Here is a 20,696-nt window from a genome sequence, read left to right on the forward strand (position 1 = left end):
AGCCAGATAATAGTTAAAGTAATTATCCGGAGAAATTATTAATTTTATAAAATGTGGCCTGTGCTTTACAACATGAAAAATACCTGGGTTTTTATCCAATAGGCATTTGATTTCTCCAAGCAAGCTGTTGCTGCCAAAAAAGTGCTTTTTCATTCTTGTGGCAAAGTAATAGGTAAATAACAGCCATGGCAATGTAAAATGCAACACAAATGTTAAAAAGGTTTCCTTTATTAATATTCCTTATTAGCCAACAATTAATTCCTTTTTATTAATTTACTAATCTTGTGATACAGTTGAAAATTAATAATTAATGAGAAGCAAATAATAGCCCCACAACAACACAGCTGTTTTTTTGTTAAAGTAATTAAGGCTGTCTGCATTCATGATCACATGGTTGGTAAAAATTTTGAGCAATAGCTCAGACATTATCTCTAATGATGTTGTGTTTAGTTTAGAAACAACTCAGGGAAAGGGTTGTTTTGTATGAATTTCTCACAAAACAGGGAACTGGTGAAGGTGTAGTAAGCCCATTCAGGTTTCAGAGAAAAACTGATCATTTTTTTTTTCTTACAAAATCTTTCATGCTTTCTTTTGTTCAGTGTTGTTTGTTTAATAAAAGGCAAAACAATGTTGATATTTTATGAGGAAGAGAAGAAGAATGTGGTTTTGGTCTAATTTTTCTGTGAAACTGTAAAATTTCTCTTAAATAGACGATTTCTAATTTTCTTTGAATGTTTGAGTGAAAAATATCCACTTTGGTTTTGACTAGACTTAGCATCAGGAAGCACCCAGGCACTGTGCCTGGGTGCAAGTAAACTGTCAACATTTACTATGTATATGGGCAAACATAGAATTAAACTTACTCACAGTTACTAATTGACTAATGTTTTTTTATAGATGCTGGCTTGGCTATACAGAGGGAAGGAATAAAAAAACACTGGAAAAATACAGATGAGACAAAGTGAAAGGTACCACAATAGCCTTCATAGACATAAATGGAAATGATTAGCAATGGGGTGATGATTGAAGCCATACCCATTTCCATGAATTAACAATTATTGGTATTATTTAAAATACTGTGAATAAAAGCAATTTTAATCTTTTGAGGGAAGTATAATTCTTGCTGTTGATACTGACAGAAAAATAAGATCTTAATCAAAGACCCTTGTTTTTGCAGGGATGATGGTGTACTGCACATATGATGTGCTGCATCCCTTGAAATAAATAAATAAATACACATATATAACATATAAATTACAATTAAAGTTAATGAACTGTTTCGTCACCGGTGAGAAATCTTGAGAGTTCTTTGCTTTGCATGGAAGGTCATTAATAACCTAAGGGGATTTTATTTTCCTACCACTTGAAAATAAGAGATAAAAACCTTCCATTATTTGAGTTTCATATCAATCTTTGTCTCCCTTTTCCTTGCAAGAAAATCCCTGCCAAGCTCACATGGCATTGGATGTTCAAAAAGCCAAGTCATTTTAATATGTTTAAGGACATTCTTCAAAATCCCTTTTAAATTGGAAAAGAATTTCAAGTTCCTTTCAAGGCATTGGACAAGTGGGTTGTGACCCTTTTCTGAGGACTTTTCAAATGTGTGCTTGTTTTCCAAAGTGCCCTATTCACAAATGTAAAATTCACTTACTGCCCTACTGTCTGCATATGTATTGAAACATTGACATCTGAGCTGCTCTCCCTCTGCAGCCATCTGTCTCTTGATGTGAAATTCACTGACAGACTAAGCTCAGAAACCAGCATGAGAGGACTGGAGTCTTACTGGTGGAAAAAGACCTGAAGGTTCTTTTGATCACAACAATTCTAGGTCTTACACATACTGAAAATTCTAACATATCTGATGAAATGAAGGCAGAAACTGAAAAATGCCCAAGGACATAACTTTTTCTTTTTTCTTTTTTTTTTTTTTTTTTTTAAGAAGTAGGTAGAACTTCGTCCAACACTGAATTCCTTTTGAAGGACAGTAAGACACCAGTTATTTTTGTCCTTGCTCCCAGAACTAGTCTTTCCCTTTCCATCTTTTGCTTTTTTCCTTTCTTTTTAACTTTTCCCCTTTTTTCTCCCACCTCTTTTGAAGAGTGCAGATTGTTTTCATCTATAGAAAAAAACCCTGCTTTAACATAAAGGTGATTTCCATCATGAGCAAGTAATGTGTCAATGAACAGAGCATTGTTGTGATGCACGTGTTGACTTTTGTCAAAATGCTGGTGCCAATAACTAGTCTATTACAATGTCCATGAAGTGAACTGTCTGATTTTGGCAGTTAAATCCTGAGACTCAAGCAAGAGTATTGCAAATCTGTGATCTATACTGCCAAAAGACTCCTTTTAAAACAGTCTGGTTTTCAGCAGTCAGACTTGTCAGGAAACATGACCATTCCACCTATCACAGAAGTTTTTTTCATTCTAGCTTGACTGGTCTTCAACCATGCAGACATTGAAATGCAAGAAAATGATCAACATCGTTTTAGATGTTGATGCTTGACCAGATGCTTGACCAGAGAACTAGATTAGATTCATTCAGTTTCACTCCCTAATACTAGCTCCTTACAGTGTCAATTATTAAGCACAGTAAAGCAAACAAGCACATTAACGCTAATCAGGTATATATCTCTCTCTATATAGTAAATAAGTACAATAAAGCAAATCAGAACTGATGCCAGGAGTCTCAGGTAATTGGGACAGTTCCTATGTGGTACATCCACCCATAGGTGGGGTTTCAGATTTGGCTACAATAGGGCTTCCCAGCTTGAAGTGTGACCCTGGATGGTGATTCAGTGGTAACTGGTGATGTATTTCTTGTTAATCACTATTCTCTCTATGCAGTAATGATCTGATGCATTTATAATTTTCCTCTTTTACTTCATATATATATATGCATATATATATTATTTGCTTTATTGTACTTATTTACTGTATACGGAGAGATGTATACGCGGTTTCTGTTAGCATGCTTGTTTGCTTTAGTGTACTTATTCACTTTAGTGTGCTTGTTTAATAAACAGTGCATGTTATCCAGCTAGTGTGTGGTCATTTTGTTGTGTACCCTGCCCGTCAGCAGAACAATTTGGCGTAGTTGGCAGGATATGAAACAAAATGGCTTTTCTTTTTAAGATACAGAAAACTGTTGCTAAGACAGATGTAAAGATGGATATTCCAGGCATGGGAATAATTACCTCATTGTATTTTGGCTGCTGAGTGGTTGTGACATGGTTTATGCGAGAACTGGGACTCCTGTTTTAAGGAGGGGGAACCCTTTGATATGGTTACATGTTTACATAAAGTTTCAGTGCAAAACCAGAAGAAGCAGCACGGCCTGGTGCTGGCCACTGTGGACCAGTGCATAAAGTTGGAGTGGGAGCTGGAGAAGGTGCTGCAGACCTTTGCTGGTTATGGGCCCTGAAGAGCTCATCCAGTGTGCAGAAGACATGCAGTGGGAGATCATACTGAGAATCTAGGTGGAGACTTGTCAGGGACAATTTTACTTCTTCTGACACAATGTTGTAAAAGAATAAAATACACAGCTCAAAAACTGTCCTCTGATCATAAAGACATTCACAGCAGTGTATCCTGAGTTGGAAAAGCCATATATAAGAACTTTGACTCTGACATCAGCAGTTTGGGGATAGATGAGTGCTGGCAAGCTAACAGCCTATGAGGTGATGGTGAAGCTCTTCTTTAGGCAGGGGATGTTGGATATAGCAGAATAACTTTGTGAGGAATCTGGTCAATCAATAGATCAAAGCCGAAAAAGACCATTGTGGAGCTGAATCAAATATTGGAATTATTAAAAGTTAGAGCTTTGAGACCTGCACTAGAATGGGTGGTATCCAACATAGAAATGCTTATGGCACAGAATAACTCGCTGGAATTTAAACTACACAGATTGTATTTCATTATTTTATTGATGGGTGAAACAGCAAGTCACAGAATCATAGAATGGTTTGGGTTGAAAAGGACTTTAAGATCATCTGGTTCCAACCCTCCTGCCATGAGCCCAAAGACCTCACACTAGACCATGTATCCCAAGGCTCAAAGAGAAGCACTTAAGTATGCAAAAAACTTCCACCAGTGCACTGGTGTTTGAAACCAGAAGGATGAACTGTTGATTGAAGTGGACCTTGGTAAAAAGTGCTGGTATCATTCAATACCTGCCTGTCTCATTCTTTGTCAGCAGAACAAAGTTCTGTGTACATTTTTACTGCAGTGGTCTGGGGCTGCCACTAGGCCCAGACTGTAACGTATAGGAAAGGCAGCATCTCAGCTTTGAAGAATGAGTAAAATAAATCCTTTTCAGAGGAAAGCTGAGAGTAGTAGCATGAAACATATTTATGTTGGAAGCTTGTTTGTCTCTTGGTGTAGAATGGCCAAAAGATGCATGACAGCCACACATACATCCCATACTATGGTTCTGGGATACAGTTGGTTGTGGACAGCAGGGCTGCTTTTTGTTACAAATTGAAGCCTGTTCTGCAAGCCATCAGGTCCCTGCAGAGGACATCTGGAGCAGCATAACAGAAATAGAAGCGCCTGCTTCCCTCAGTGCCCATTAACTTGTTGTAAAGATCAAGAAGAAGAGGAATGAGAGTTCCTCTCCATAAGTGTGAAAGCAGTGTTTATGCATAACAGCCCTTCCTGCCAAAACCCCAAGGCCCTTCCCTGCCCCCAAACAACCATTTCTGAAGGGAAAGCAGAAAACTCTAGTTCAAACAATTTGAGGAGCACCCAAGCTGTCTCCTACTCCCTCTGCTATCATCCTGCTTGCTCAATTAAGCCTTAATTAGCTCATAAACTACTTGGAGGCAGGAACCATATTATTTTAAAAGTCGACCCAATATTTAGCCCAATAGAATAATAAACTTTTTTAGCTTCTTTTGTTCCTTTACATAAAGGCTATACCGAATAAACAATGTAATTAACATTATTTTGTCTGTGAGAGTGGTCCACAATATCCTATGTCATGTATTGCAGCCTGTACAGAAGTGAATGTACAGAAGGATTCTGGTCATGCATACAAAAGTAGACTACAGTCACAAAAGATGCACCACCTTAAGTTGACAGTCTCCCTATGTTCTGTGGGAGTTACTGGATTGTATCAGGGGTTACATACTTCTTTCTATGACTGAGGAAGGGAAATGGAAACAAAATTCAGAACTCCTGACTAGATTTTTTTTACTAGGAGTTCAGTTACTTTTATGGTGACATGAGTGAAATGGAAAATAGTTAGCTTTGCTGTGTAAAAATTTGTTACTTTTGTCTTAGGCTTTTAACTGCCTGTCCTTGAGACCTTCAGAATGTGTGTTCATTTAGGTTTAGCACTCTAAATCTATGCTGACAGCTGTAAATTTAGGCTAATAAATGAATTACACAGGTAAGGAAAACAAGCACTCTCTCCTCAGAGGCTGTATAAGCCACATGGCTGATGTTATCAAGAAAACTCTTATCAGACACTAGCTGATTGATTTTCCCCCAGGTAGGTATTAAGCTGTGCAGCTGCTGAAATTGTAACTACTCATGTTTCTTTATCCCTCATTTTTCATTTTATTAGATTTAGTCTATTTGCTATACAGGGTTTTTCTTGCAAAACCAAGCCTCCTAGGCTAAAGCAAAAAACAGCCTTCCCTTTCTGTTTGTGGTCTTTAGGGACAAGTAAAATTCCCTGCCTTTCAGGCTTTTGCTTTTGGCAGGAAGATCAGGCAGAGCTGTGGTGCCAATCAGCAATAAACTCTGGGACCCAGTCCACCCTTCCATGTCCTATTGCAGTGACGAACCCATGTTAGTGCTGAGGCAGGTGAAGCTGTAGTCTCTTGTAGGGACAAAACTGTGCATAGCAGCATCCATGAATCATCCTAAAAAGAAGCAGTAATTAAGGAAGGCTTGGGGGACTGTCAAAGTTATGCTGAGCTGCCTGGAAAAACACCACAAATCAAAAGACCAGCCTGAGAGCAGCAGAGGGCACTGGTGATTTTTAAAGTCACCCTTCTAAAACCTACAAGGCTGCTGAAACACTGCAGTTTCTTTTCTGTACCACTGTATTGACCTGTGTCTCACCTGTAATCCCATCTGCTAATGTGAATGTATATATAATGGACCTAATTTTCTTCTTATATTCTCTGGTGAAAATTAAGAGCCACTCCAATGAGGACAAGGCATTAGAGAAGAAAGTGAGAGTGGATTAAAATGTATTATCTGGGAATAAGAATGGGGAAACAAAAGCAAAAGAAATTTTTATGACTGTTTAAAAAAGCTTAAAAGGTTCACAAAATAGACTACCTCGGGGAAACTGTTTCTTATGTTCTTAGTGAAAAATATCAGATGCTGCAATCAAAGATTTTTTTTTTTTTTTTTCAAAGCATAACATAACTTCCTATGTGTTTGGGGGAAAAAACCTGGCAGTTTGTAACATACTTTACAGTCCCACAGCTAGTATACCCTGATTCACTGAGGGCAGGAAAAACCCATGATATTTTACAAGCTTGTCTGTGGTTTATTGATGCTAAATTGATGGTTTAAATTTGACAGCTGTAACTTGTTTTGTATGCTTTATAATGAAATACATGACTCTTAAGTACCCTGAAGCTCTGTACCTTTCAGTGTTTCATTTAGCATGGTATTTTTGACATATCTTGCTTTGTCTATAGTTCAACTGCACAGTTGAAGGAGCACCCACTGAATTTAGCAGATATCAATAACTATATATTTCTACCTGTAGCTATTATCAACACTTGTTTTCTCCTACCAGTTTTATTTTATTCTTCTATTTATTTTCCCCTGTGTATTATTTCCAGGTCTGCCCTAGATTTCTGCTTGAGCCACCTTCTGATCCAGGACTCTGCTTAAATAATTATAATATCCATTATGCTTGAGACTGTAGGCACAAGAGGACACAGATATGAAATTACTATGAGTAATGTGATGTCAAAACTCACCATCAAGGTGAAGATCTCTGCACTACTTTGTTGGCATTGAGCATTTTCAAAATGCTGGCAGCTTCACAGAAAGATTTTCTTTTAATTGCCTTCTGCCAAGCAAAGGCATTAGCCTGATTCTGGCAGCCTTATGGTTCCAAATGTCCAGATCGCTCATGATATCCTAACAGGAGCATTAGGGTTTTACTATTATTGAGTTGTGCATCTGACTCCCCAGAGTAAAAGCAAGCTACTGAGCTGATCTATAGCTATGTAGAAGTCGTTACTCTCCATACTACTTACCTGTGACTTACCACCAGAAGAAAACATAGAACTCCCCTGAGGTGCCTGATCAGAGCACATCCAGGTAACACCACAAAAAAATTGTTATGTATCATTTGATGTTCTTCTATCACTATGAGGTGAAGTTAAGGTAAGTAAACTTCAAAAATTCAGGATGTTGCTTCTTAGAAGTATCCTGTTTACTCACTTCCTAACGCAAAATATTGTGTACATCACTGGAACTGATGTCTCAAAAAACTGACCTTTCTTGTATTTTTAACATTGCCAAAAGATCTGGCAATTTACATATACTTAAATATAACAGTTTATGTTTAGTACAATTCCTGTTAATGCTGCTATCTTCTTCAATGGTGACAGCAGTCCAAGACTGAGGAAAAAGTTCAATGGTACCAATGGATTCTGTGCTTAATAGCCTCAGTTTTGGGTGTCTAAATGTATCTTTTTTTTTTTTTGTCTTCTGATGATCCAGTGGGTGTCATTGGAATTGTTGAATTAAAGAAGATCAAAAAATTGAACCTGTTAGTTGTTATAGAGTAGAACTAATGATGCAAATAAAAGGAAGATGGAGTATACAATAATTGAACACAGTAGACATAGTATCAGCAAGAGACTGGTACCATCATTCCTCTGTATGTTTTATGCTTTTCTATTGCAACCACAATTTGTTACATCTTTATTCTGATTAAAAATACTCACCCTTCTCCCCCACAACCTCTGTGTCTTACACTGCTTCAAAAATAAACTAAGAAAGATCCAGGATTAATGCTTAGTCACCCTAAGGGGTGATGCAAATTTCAATTTTCAATAGAGTTTCATTATTTTAAATGCTAACTAAAGGGTGTGGAAATGTCAATATTATACAATCACATGTAAATTCTACAGAATAATAAAATAGAAAGGACCGAACAGAAAAAAAATAAAGATAGGATTCACATTTGACAAAATCTTATTCTGACATGCTTTGCAGAATGAGTGGTATTTCTGCAGTGTAGATTCTCTCTCAAAAAACTAATTACAGAAGTAAACAGTGTTTTTTTTGTAGGGGGTTGTTAATTCATTTCTTTGTGTTTAAAAAGTGTTCATAAACAGGATTTTTTTTCTCAGGTATATTTTGTATTCATTGTATTCATAGCATGGTTTTTCATTTCTATTGTTTGTAAATTTAAAACGTTCAGATATGCTTATAGACAACACTCTTCTTTTAGTACCAAATTCTATGAGCATTGTTGAAATAACCATTCTGTAAGCAATGACATTTATAAGAAAAAGTCCAAGGATAGCCAAAAATTTAAATAAAGGTGAAAAAAAGAACAAAAGCCCAGCACCTGATGTGGTAAAAAGATCATAATTTACTTTGAAAAGTGAATTGTTTTCTTTTCTTTTTTTTTCCCTTAGTGTTTCTAAAGCAACTCTGTCCTCTTGCAACTTTTTATTATGAACTGAGTTATAATTTATTTGTTTCCTCATTTGTTTTAAAGTTGACAGTAAAGAATTGTTGGTATGCATAGGCATACCTGAGGAACAACCTTAAACCCCTACAGTTCAATGTGTCTTGCTGATGGAAGCTAGATGGGCAAAGTGGTTTTAATTTCAGAAGGAACCAAAATGACATAATCTGGGTTATACACAGTGCATATTATTGTTTTGTTTTGTTTTTTTAACTTAGCAGTTTGATGATACAGAAGCTCAGAAGCTTGCTAGCTACTGGCAGTTTTTTGCAGGTTTTAGTGTGTCTGAAAAGGCTTCTTTTCAAATTGATAGAGCTTTCTTTGGTTTGAGAGAAATCTGAAAAACTCCAGGATAGCCCCAGCTTGTTTACTACATGATGTGAATGACTAATGTTCACAACATCAGAAATTAGTGGTTTTTTTTTTTTGTTTTGTGGCTGGTTAGGTTTCTTGTTTATTTCGCTGTTTTTGTTTTCTAGCAAATGTGAGAATAAGTAAAAGCTTTGCTATAATCTCGTTGGTGACTTAATGGAATTTGAAAGTTTTGCTATTGCATCTGCCTGGCTGCAAATACTAAGCAATTAACGTGTTTTTGATGATCCTTTAGCTTCAGCAGAAGGATTATTTGATTTATCTTTTGTCAGTCCAGAAGCATAGATGTCTACCATTTGGGTTACAATATTTTGTAGGTTAAAAAAATGTATTTCTCTTGTAAAGCCATATAATTAACCATTGCTAATATAGATTTAGGTCTTACCTCTTTGGTGTTAGGCAATTCATTCTAGTTCTCGAGACAAGAATTTTTCTCATGGGTTAGCCTGGAAACTACGTGAATGCTCTTTTAGCAGCCAAAACCCGAATTTATGTGATTCATGCATGTTGCACCCTATGCTGTCCCTCTTAGTGATGATACATTGAAGCTGATATGGTCTGGAGTGGCTAAATATGATGTAAACTGCAACTGGAGCCAAAATGCCTTATAATCACAAAAAGAGCGGCTTATTGATTTGAGTTGTTTGCTTTACTGCTACAAGTGCACAAGAGTTTCTATGACACCTGACTAATGTACTTTCTTCTTACACCTAAGAAAACAATGTGAATGCATATTCTTACTCTAAAAATGTGTAAAAGTCATACAGCCTTTTTAATAACTTTGGCTGATAAGCCAGCTTTAGAGTTATCTGTATGGCCTGTTACCTCTAACTCTTTCTAAACTCACTTTTTCACACATCTGGAAGAGGATAAAATGGATTCTTTTTTTTTTTTCACTGCATTTTCAACAGTTTTGCTTACAATAGTTTTCCTGCTTTCTAGAGGAACATGTAGCTTTAACACTCAGAGATTTGTTTTTATTTGCAGAATGAATGTTAATTTTATTTCTAAGTGACTTCATATGATATGAAATTCATAAGAAAACCATAGTTCTATGCAGTGCCAATCTTAGTCTCATTTTAAGTGTCAGAATAATTGCCACTTAAAATCAATCTTGCCAGCTGTTCAGTATTTCCTCCCTTGGTTTGCTTTTCAAAATTGATCACTGAAGATTTTAGAAAATTTTCTGTAATTCACAGAAGCACATTAGATGCAGAATTGCCTAACACGAACCTTATTATATTTTGAAGCCACATTTGCATCTATTGTCATTTTAAACACTAACTGGGTTGAGAGAAGACTGGATATTTTAATAATTTGGTGTACTGAGATGGCAGTAATTGTGGTTTTATGAAAGTCATTCAAACCCACTCCACACTAAAGCTGTTGATGAAAAGGTTCAATTTCAGTTATTGATTCACTTCAGGTTATATTTTCTCAAGGATTCACCAATTGAGACACTTACAGCTGCTCAGTACCTGTTAGTTTTTACACATTTACAGCTGTAAGCCAAACACATAAACAGTGTGGGAATATTGACTAAATGCTATGAAATATGTAGCACCTTTCTGTTTATGTGTTCATATTCCTTAACCTTCCCCTTGCTACTGTAATATCCAGTTCTTTTAATTTTGAAAAGGCTGTTTTGGCTATGATAATTTAGCATGTGGAGGCTACATATATTTAGACATCTAAAAAAATAAAGTCATTTGGTATCTTGCATTGTGTATTGGGCTTTATAATTTTTTGTACATGCTGGGCTTCTCCTTTTTCATTCCTGTGATTTGATGCTTTTCCCTCCCATTTTCAATTTTTTTTTCCTCTTTTGAACACGACTGCATCCAAGTTTTCTCTACCCTCTGAAATGATATCTCAGTCCCTTCCCCTTGTTACTCTAATATATAGCATACATTCTCTTTTTTTGTCTTTCTCCATCTGTCACATAATCTCTTGCATTTGCCATCTCCCACCCTAGATTTTATACAGACTTTGCAGCCAGCACCTTGGTTATGTGTTTCTTTACTCTTGCTACTTCATTTGGCTTTGATCTGAGGTGTTGGACGTACCCTTGTCCTACTTTACTTTTCTATCCATGCCTCTTCTTTCTTTGCTTCAGTCCTTGTTACCTATCAAATCCCAATTTACCTATTATCAAGCAGAGGTCATAGCTAGGGGTCATGTCTTTCACTCAGTAATAGAAACTGACCAGTTTCCAGCTCGCTCAGTTTTCATCACTAAGTACTAAACATGCAGCTATTTTTTTTTCCAGAACGACTTGCATAGACCTCTTTAACTCCTCTCTGAAACTCTCACTTGAAAATAGTTCAGTTGTTGCTGTGCTGTGACAGTTTCAGAAAGTCAGCCTTTGTCTTCCTTGTTTTTCTCTTGCTTTAAATTTCCATTTTAATCTGGTTGAAGGCAGGGATAATTTATTTTCTGTCTTTGTATAACATCAAAGAGTCCATAATTAGGGCTGCTAGATAGAATGAGTACATAAGTAATATACCCATGTGTATCTCTCATATTAACAACATTTAAGACATCGGTAAAGATACTAAGATAAGGGTAGTGAGATAAGAGATCTTTTGAAATAAGGCTTTTGATTTGCTGTATTTGCTGAAGTTTTGATTAACCAACAGAGTAGAAAGACCTTGGGGATCTTCTGAACTCTCTAAGCCATCTCGCTCTGAATTACTGTGAATTAATGGCTTTTAGGATAATTCCTTTTTTTTTTTTTCCTTTTCCTTTTTTAGCAACACTAATGAAGATTTTCATTTGTGCTGGGTTTTGGCAGATATTTAACACAACTGAAAACCTGCAGTGCCAGTGTGATATTCCACAGAGTTTATTTTAGAAAACAAAGAAACAAATCCTGTTCCTTAATTCTAATGTCTGTTTAGAAATTCCAGTCTTTTTTTTACTATAGCACATAAAGAAGTAGTTTGAATTGACACACTGAGATTCCTAACACCTCATATTTTTAATCTTAAAAAGAGTAATTAGCTATATTAATCATCATTCCTAGGTTTAAACTGGGACCTGTAGCATGACTCTTATTTCTGTTAGCTTTGTTAGACTTATAAGTGTCAGTAAATTTTAAACAGCTGTTTTCTAAAGAGTAGTATGCTCTTTTATATATTTTTACGCTAGAAATATGAAAACATATTTTGGTCTGAATATACAATACACAGATTATTATTTAGAAGTTTAAGTTTTTTTTGAGCTCCACAGAAAACACAAATAAAAATCCATCAAAGTAGTAAAATTCTGTAACCTAGCCATGATTAAGATTTTTTTGGTGATTAACATCAAGACTTTTTTTCTGTATAATATTGGGGAATAATAGTATATTTTGCATTCCTCATTTTAAAGTGATATGAAACTAGCTGAAATGTAGAGCATATGTAATTTATAGAGTTAAGTAAGATGTTAAAATCAAATTTTCTGCAAATGATAACTTTTAATGTATTTATTGGATTATGGATAAAATTATACAGTTAGAGTCTATCTGTATAAACACATCTTCTGTTGTCTAAATTGCATAGAATTTTTCCTTAAGGTGAAATAATAAAGATTTCCTTTTATCTACTTTTAATCTGCTATTTTCTTTGCCTTTTGTTCACCTACTAAAAGAGTACCTTTCTTTTAAACATTTGTATTTTACATAAAATTCATTTGTGCCCGTCTCCTGCCACTATTTTTGATACTCTTGTGAGGTCACGAAAGACTAGAACCCTTCTTTCTTACATTTCATTAAGAATTATAATACTGCTGTCAGCAGAATGCAATAGCTATAGAAGAATCTTGCTACCAAGAGTCCCTTTTAGAATGCATTCTTTATAACATATGAGTCAGTGGAATGAGGACATGACTAATGTCATTTATAATATAATGAATTTATAGGTAACTGTAACTTAGCATGCAGCACATGAGAAAGAAGAAAAGGAGTTTTATCACATTTCATTCTGCCAATTGAAGGTCTACCACTAGATCTATGAAGGCCTGGGAAACAAATTTAAAAAATGCCGAAAGCTCCATCAATTACAAGTGTGGTGTAATTAATGTTGACATATATAGCTGCATTTTAGTTCTCCTCAGCAAGAAAAAAGGAGACAGGCAGTGACTTGTAAAGGAACAATTGCAATCTGCAAAACAAGAGTGAATCGATCTAAGCTGAATAAATTGTAAAAGTTAACTTCAAGAACTGGAGCTGTTACTTAATTTTGGAAAAAGCAAAAATTACTTTGAAATTAATGAACATTTTCTGTTAATAGTGCTAGGTGAAAATAATAGTAGTCAGGATGATTACAAGGAAACCACATGGAATATAGAATGTCTTGAGCTGCTAATGCCATGTGGTAAGAGATCTAATGCATGGTTGTATTGAGTGAGGTGAGAAGAGTAGATATCCAAGTCTTTGTAAGGCCTAGGTAGAGAGGTAAACACAATTTTGTTAAGTCAGGTGCAGAAAGAAAGTGAATTTAGTCTGAAAGGAGCCTGGAGAGGAAATGCGATAACCACTGAGCTATGTCTACGTAAAGAAGAGCAGAGGACCGTGGCCTGCGTGGTTGCTGTGTATACTGTGAGAGTTGAGATGCAAACTTGAGAAAAAGAAAGCAATTTAATCGATATAAGAGCAAACAAGACAAAGTAACTAAACAATGTGTGATAGGAATTAGAACATTTCTGACCCTCGGACTGAGTGGAATCATAGTAGAAATAATGACACAAGCAAACATTTAGGTAATGCCAATCAGTATGTGAAAGTGATTATATATGACTCATTTACTTTTCATAGCTTCTCTGTGACCTAGACATTTATCTTTCATTCTGTTACAGTATTTCAGAGTACTTTGGGGATGGGGGAAGCAATCATAACACTGCAGACAAAGCAATAATTTTTCCTAGCCTTTACTTGCTGGAGATGGAGGCAGGGTACTTATACTACAACTGCACCTCCAGACTGAAAAGAGACGCAGTGCTGAAAAAAAGGTTTTGTTTACTTATTTGCTACTTTGCTGGGGCTGGAAGCAGCAATTTAAAACAAGCACCATTTTTAACCAGTGCCATGCTTGGAAAAAAAGGCAGGTGGGATCAGGAGAAGGGGGAGGGAGAGTGCCTAAAAAAGACTTTCTTTTGAAGAAAGGAAAATGAAAGAGAGGTCCACGTGTTTGTTCAGATGATGCTGGCAGGAAGACCTTTTGAAATACAAGTCTGAGCTGGATGGTATCTGGAAGCTTTCCCTGTGTTTGTGTTAGCAAGGTTGTGACACACTTGGGTGAAGTTTGGCACAAACAGATTTAAAGAGCTCTGGGAATAAAATAACTGTTTCAGGAGGCAGAAAACAACTTCCTTTGTGGCCAGAACTACAGCAATTGCTGAAAAGCAGTATTTGTTTCCTAGTTTCCTTGTAAATTACTGAATGCTGGCTGTTGCTGGAGGCAAGACATTGGACTTGACATATAAATGGTGCAATTTAGTATGGGAAATCCTATTAGTCAATTTAACCTTATATTGAAGTATTGCAAAACCACATAAGAACAAGTTATTTCATGGAAGAGCTGGGAGAAAGTGTGCTGCTATAGCACTTTTTGTATAATAAGTAGAAAATAAAATACTTCATAATGATCATAGAATCATAGAATCATAGAATGGTTAGGATTGGAAAGGACCTTTAGATCACCCAGTTCCAACCCCCATGCCATGGGCAGGAACACCTCACACTAAACCATGTCACCCAAGGCCTCGTCCAACCTGGTCTTGAACACTGCCAGGGATGGAGCATTCACAACCTCCCTGGTCAACCCATTCCAGTGCCTCACCACCCTCACAGGAAAGAATTTCCTCCTTATATCCAATTTAAACTTCCCCTGTTTAAGTTTTAACCCGTTACCCCTTGTCCTTTCACTACAGTCCCTACTGAAGAGTCCCTCCCCAGCATCCCTATAGGCCCCCTTCAGATACTGGAAGGCTGCTATGAGGTCTCCACGCAGCCTTCTCTTCTCCAGGCTGAACAGCCCCAACTTCCTCAGCCTGTCTTCATAGGGGAGGTGCTCCAGTCCCCTGATCACCCTCGTGGCCCTCCTCTGGACTTGTTCCAACAGTTCCATGTCCTTTTCATGTTGAGGACACCAGAACTCCAGGTGGATTTATGCACGGCAAATCCAGAAGTAGTTTAAAGAAATGTAAATAAATTTTATATACCCTTCCATTACCACTGAACAAGTGCTTAAAGGCTCTGAAAGATAGGTTTAAGTCCGTTAAAACAGCAAAACACGCTTTGGGGCAGTCATTAAACAGTGCTCACCTAGATCTAAGATTACGTTGTTCAGTGGGTGAGCTGGATGTATGCTGCCTTCTTGTAGTTTGTCTAAGTGCCATTAGGTAGTGAGGATTTGGTAGCCCATATAGGGTGTAAAGCTTCTTGAAGATCCATTATCTACTAGTTAACTACTGTGCAAAATGTGCTCTTAAAATATTATCTTGTACACTAATTGCACTGGTCTAGTGTAACACATTCATGTTATTAAAGTTAATGACCCATTGCATTAGTAGTGATAGGGAAGAACATCTAAAGGCAAATTTCCTGTTTTAATTGGAGGACTGTATGGCTGGAAAGAGGTTACTGTTATTATGCTGGAACTGGTGATATCTATAGGTTTAGAAAGACAGAAGCCATCTATGCGTTGCACATTAGTGAATCTTTTCTCATGTGCCTGTTATGTTTTCAAAGATTGCTTGAAAGTGGTACTTCAAGTGCAGTTTTTAATATCCTGTATTCAATCATTTTTGAGTAAAAATCTGATATTTCTATTTAAAGACTTGCCTCTGTGCAAAGGGGGAATTGCTATCCTTGCTTGTGGTTTGGGACACAGTAAAAACCAGATGGACAATCATACAGACGTGGTTTCTCTTCTGTCCCTTAAAATCTTGTCTCGTATTTATATTCATGGTGTGTCTATGCTACACATCTCTCCAAAACCCAGTGATGTGGGAGCATGTAGGAGCACTACGCCATGAAGGAGCAAGTACTAAGTGAGGGTAGGATTTCCTCTGCTCAGTAACTCAAGAATGTCTGCATTTTAAGGCCTGAGAAGCTGATCTTATTCAAAACCAGTGCATTTACCTTTTGTAAACATATAGTGTGAGCATTATAAATGGTGAGTTTGAGTGATTAAATGAGTATGTGAAACATGGCAACGTGTAATCTGAGAGCATTAGCCTGTTTGCAAATTCCTACTCATGGCAACCTGACTCCTAATCAGAGTATACTCTCTTGATTCATTTGTGGTGATTTGTGTTCAGGCTGTTACTGCTGTTTTGTGGCATCCCCCTTATGCTCTTGCATCCTGGATGCAGGCTTTTCAGGGCAAACTCTGATTTATCCTATTCTGCCTTATAAACCACTAAGCTTCTTTAGTGAACTGTAAAAGGGGAGGGTGAGGAGAAATGGATGTAGCACATGTTTCTGTGTTTCCAATGCTTTCTCTGTCCTGTTTGAGAAGCTCTCAAGAAGTACATTGTGCTATCTTGGCATAAACTGCAGATTGATGCCTTTGTATGAATGCTGCATTTTGTAACAGCTCCTTGATTGTTGGTTAAAGGTGTCTCTTTCTATAGTGCCGCTGTTTGAGTTGAAGCCAGCTGCGGCATTGGAGGCTCCTTCGGTCACCACCTTTTCAGTTATGGGTTCGGATGAGACCCAGTTCCCATGACACTGTAGCTTGAGTCAGTTTCAGAAGACTGGGTGTGCATGTGGGGCATTCCCTGAATGCACACACCCTTTTCTCTGCCAAAAGGATCTTGCAAGTTTGTTAATGCATTTATTAACAGTTTGCCTAATGATTTCCAGTGAGCTAGAGTTATGGAGGGGAGAGAGTTTCACATTATTTTTAGGAATACTATATTTAAGAACCCTTTTGTTCTGATGGTGGTGCAGTAGTTGGTGAGATTTTTAGGTTATCTACTGAGTGAAATATCCCTGGATGGGTTAGACATATTCTAGATGCTGACAACTAGAATATGATCTTTTTTCCCCAATGGGTTACTTTCAATGCATCAGTTTAACACATATTGTGCTACATTTCTACTACATAATTCCAGATACATGTGCTCCTTTAAATACTCTGATAGATGAGGCTTCCAATTATATCCATGTCTTAACCTCTCCTCTTTTACTTTTAAATCAGTACACAGCCATTTTCAACATTCAGGTGACCAGGCATCTCTTGTATTTTGTTTTCTCCAAGCAACTTGCCAACAAACCATCTCTAATAATTTATAACCAGATCCTGATCTTATACAACATCCTCCCCCCCTCCCTGCCTCCTAATATTAGTAAAACAAAACTGTTTAAATTGTTTAATTAATTGTTTTAAATTGTAATCTCACTGTGTGGTATGAGATTTGTTGATTCAAGCTATGTCTATCTGAAGTATTTATTTTGGTTTTTTTTTCCTATTCTTTTATGATGCATTCGTGTGTTTTTTGAGTCATCCCTAAAAAGAAAAATAAAAGCAAAAAAAAAGCACTATAAATAGAGCATTTTACATAACAAACATAAAAAAAAACAGTTTATTTAATCATTACTTTTTGTATTATGCTTTTCAGCAGTTATCAATGCAAGGAGTAGAAGCTTTACGGCTTATCGCTTAAATCTACTGCCATATTGCCATATTTCCTTACAAAGTAACTCTGGAGTAATTGGAGCTGTGCTTAATGAAAAGGTACTTAATCTCTCTGGAGGTTATCACGCTAGCTTGTGAAGTGATTACTCATCAGTTCTACCTGAATGGCAGACCTTAGATCAGTAACTATTGTTCACCTTAGAGCAGTAGCTATTGTTCATTATGGACTGTACAATATCTAGAAATCTTTGATACAGTTTTCTAAGACATACTGCATGCTGTGTCCAGCACAACTTTCTTAGGAGACAACATTGGATCTCCTATTTAGTCATACAGAATCCAGAGCTTACTGACAGCACCAGGCACCAAAAGTATCCTTTATTTGTATAGGCTGGCCTGTGTACAAGGAGAAGTCTCTATTGTCTTTCATTTCAAATTGCCTAGCAGGGGGTTGCAGATAAAAACACTAAATTAATTTGAATGTCATTCTCAGAAGCTCTAGCGTTGTTATTTTCTTCAGATAACATATTGCTGATAGAGGGAAGACTGGAGAGTAAGGGCATATAGTCCAAACAGTTACTCTGGAAGTGCAAATGTTTTTATCTTTGAAGGGAATTATAAACAATATGTAGAGAAGCAGATGCGGGATTTGGAACTCTGTTCCTGTGGTACTTGACAGAAAAAGGGGAAATCACTTGAGTAAATTAAATGAAAAAGTGGGAGACTTTATAATGATAGAAACAATTTTTATGTTACACAGTCTGTATTTAAGCTGTGAAATGGCATATCCTAAATGAGACAGACATGAATAAGTAATTCTTCTTAATGAAATATTTTTGAAAAGCTATTCAAGAACATATTTTAGGACTTCAAGTCAATTATAGATCAGATTAAGGCACTGGCAGTGGGCAGTGCTGATATATACATCCTCTGATGAATTCCTCCTCTACTTTCTTATGGAATATCTGAGCAGCAGAGACAGGTTATTGGAGTTCAGTGAACATGCTTTCTGATTTGATGACAGTTCTAGTCCTGAAGGGAAAATATTCACATACACACGGCTGGGGGCTTGTTTATGAGTTTCATAGAGGAAATTAAATTGTACTATGCTCTGCAAAGGGGATTTCTACAATAGCTGCCCACATCATTCCAAAAATGTCTTTCAAGCTGTTTCTTTCACTGTCTGGACCCTACCTGGATCCCCTTTTACCTGTGTGCCATCAGCTGTAAATCTGCAGAAGCACTTCTCAGAAATTCCCTCTGAACACATTAAAGACTTACTGTGTTTTTGTTATGAAGCTGAAGATGTTCAAATTTGTAATCCAATTCTAAGGCCTTAGTTTTCTTATCTTGCTTTTCTGCTTCTCTTCTTCATGCTTTTCCCAGGTATTTCAGATCAATCACGTAATTTTTTATGCTTAAGGAATTGAAGTCAATTGGTTTTCAGGTTTTTTCATTAGTTAAAAACCGTTCTCTTTTTCCTACTACTTTGTACAAAAACAACTCACTGGCTTCAGAAGTTGTTGTCAAACATAATGAAAACTTTCACTGCAATACAAGAGCAAGGCTCTGAAAAATAATTGGGTTTGTGTCCACTAATATTCAAGCATAAAATCAAGGAGAAGCATTTAATTGCACTCATATAGAGCATCTCTCTAGAACTCTAATTACTGTAGTGGACACACAGCAGGGACAGTAGAACTAGGAGATATCTTTCAGCCCTTCATCTTTGAAGAGACCTTTTGACACCAGGTATGATTCAAGTTAAGAAAACAATCTCCTGACAAGTTATACCCCAATAAATGTTTCATTGATGGGTAGGTTGTGTACGAATAATTTGTTACAATATAGATATTCTAGTTATTAATATGTTCTCTTTTTGTTTTGTTTTGTTTTTTTCTATACTAATTAACATTCTTCCATGTTTTAAGACTGGTTGGCACTTCAAATACTTAATATAATCACAGTAACTTCACATGTTCTATTTCACATTGAAGAACCCACATGAACCATCCAGTTAATGTGAACAATGCTGGACTTCTGTAATGTGTCCCCCATATTATCCACAGGATATTATTCTTCCCTTTTACACATTTGCTATGGGATTCTGTGACTGTGGAACAAATGTATTGCTATAAAAGTGGTGGCATACATGCTGCTTCTTCTGGAAAGTATAATTCAAAACTGCCGCATGGAGCATTAGAGCAAAATAATCTTTATAGCAACCAACACAAAACCCCTTCAATTGCCTCTCAGGAATCTTTATCACAGGAACCAAAATTTCACCTGCTACCATTGACTGTCATTCTACAGCTAACACGAAGGATTGCAGCAATAATAGCTTATATGTATATATATATTAGTAGTCAAATTTTTCATAAAACACCATTTTTTGCTGACTTGCTCCATTTAAAATATTTAGAATATTTTTCAAGCTCTCATGTAATAGACCATGGTGGTATCCTGAGCATTTGGGATCTAAATACAAGGTATCTGCGCATTTATAAAATTGTCTGCAACATCTCTTCTCCAAATGCTGAAATTATGTAGGTAAGGACAAATTTTTGTTTGTTTCTCCTATTCTTTAGACATTTCAATTCAGTCTGCTGAGCCAGGGAAATAACCAACAATATAGCTAAAAGCCTGCTGGGAAGCCTGAATTTTTGAACAAAATGATCAGAAAAACTGAGGATACTAATAAAAACTTTTGAGATTCACTTTCTGGAACTGTCACTGAAGTCTCTTAATTTCAGCAAACATTTATATGGACTAACTTCCCAGTATTCATAAATAGGAAAGGCATTTGTATATCTACTGCTTGTACTTTGGAAGGATAAATGCATCTAGATTTTAATAGCATATACTAAAATAACTGTAGCATAGTATTCCTCTGATGGTTTAGAATGCCTTGCATTGGGCGAAAGGATCTCAACAAATCCTGAGATGTAGATGGAAATAACTGCAAACATGTTGTGTAAGTACTGGCTTTGCATGATGGGCAGAGTGACCTCTCACATG

At 36.5% G+C, this 20,696-nt stretch overlaps 1 pseudogene; it reads left to right on the forward strand.

Annotated features, from left to right (window-relative positions):
- The first annotated feature begins 3,282 nt into the window (after positions 1-3,282).
- Positions 3,283-16,766, forward strand: LOC134156399 (E3 ubiquitin-protein ligase RMND5A-like; annotated as a pseudogene).
- The last annotated feature ends 3,930 nt before the right edge of the window (positions 16,767-20,696 follow it).

This window comes from Pezoporus occidentalis, unplaced genomic scaffold (genome assembly GCF_034315485.1).
Source record: "Pezoporus occidentalis ecotype Australia unplaced genomic scaffold, CSIRO_AGI_Poc_V1 ctg86, whole genome shotgun sequence".
NCBI classification, from domain to species: domain Eukaryota; kingdom Metazoa; phylum Chordata; class Aves; order Psittaciformes; family Psittacidae; genus Pezoporus; species Pezoporus occidentalis.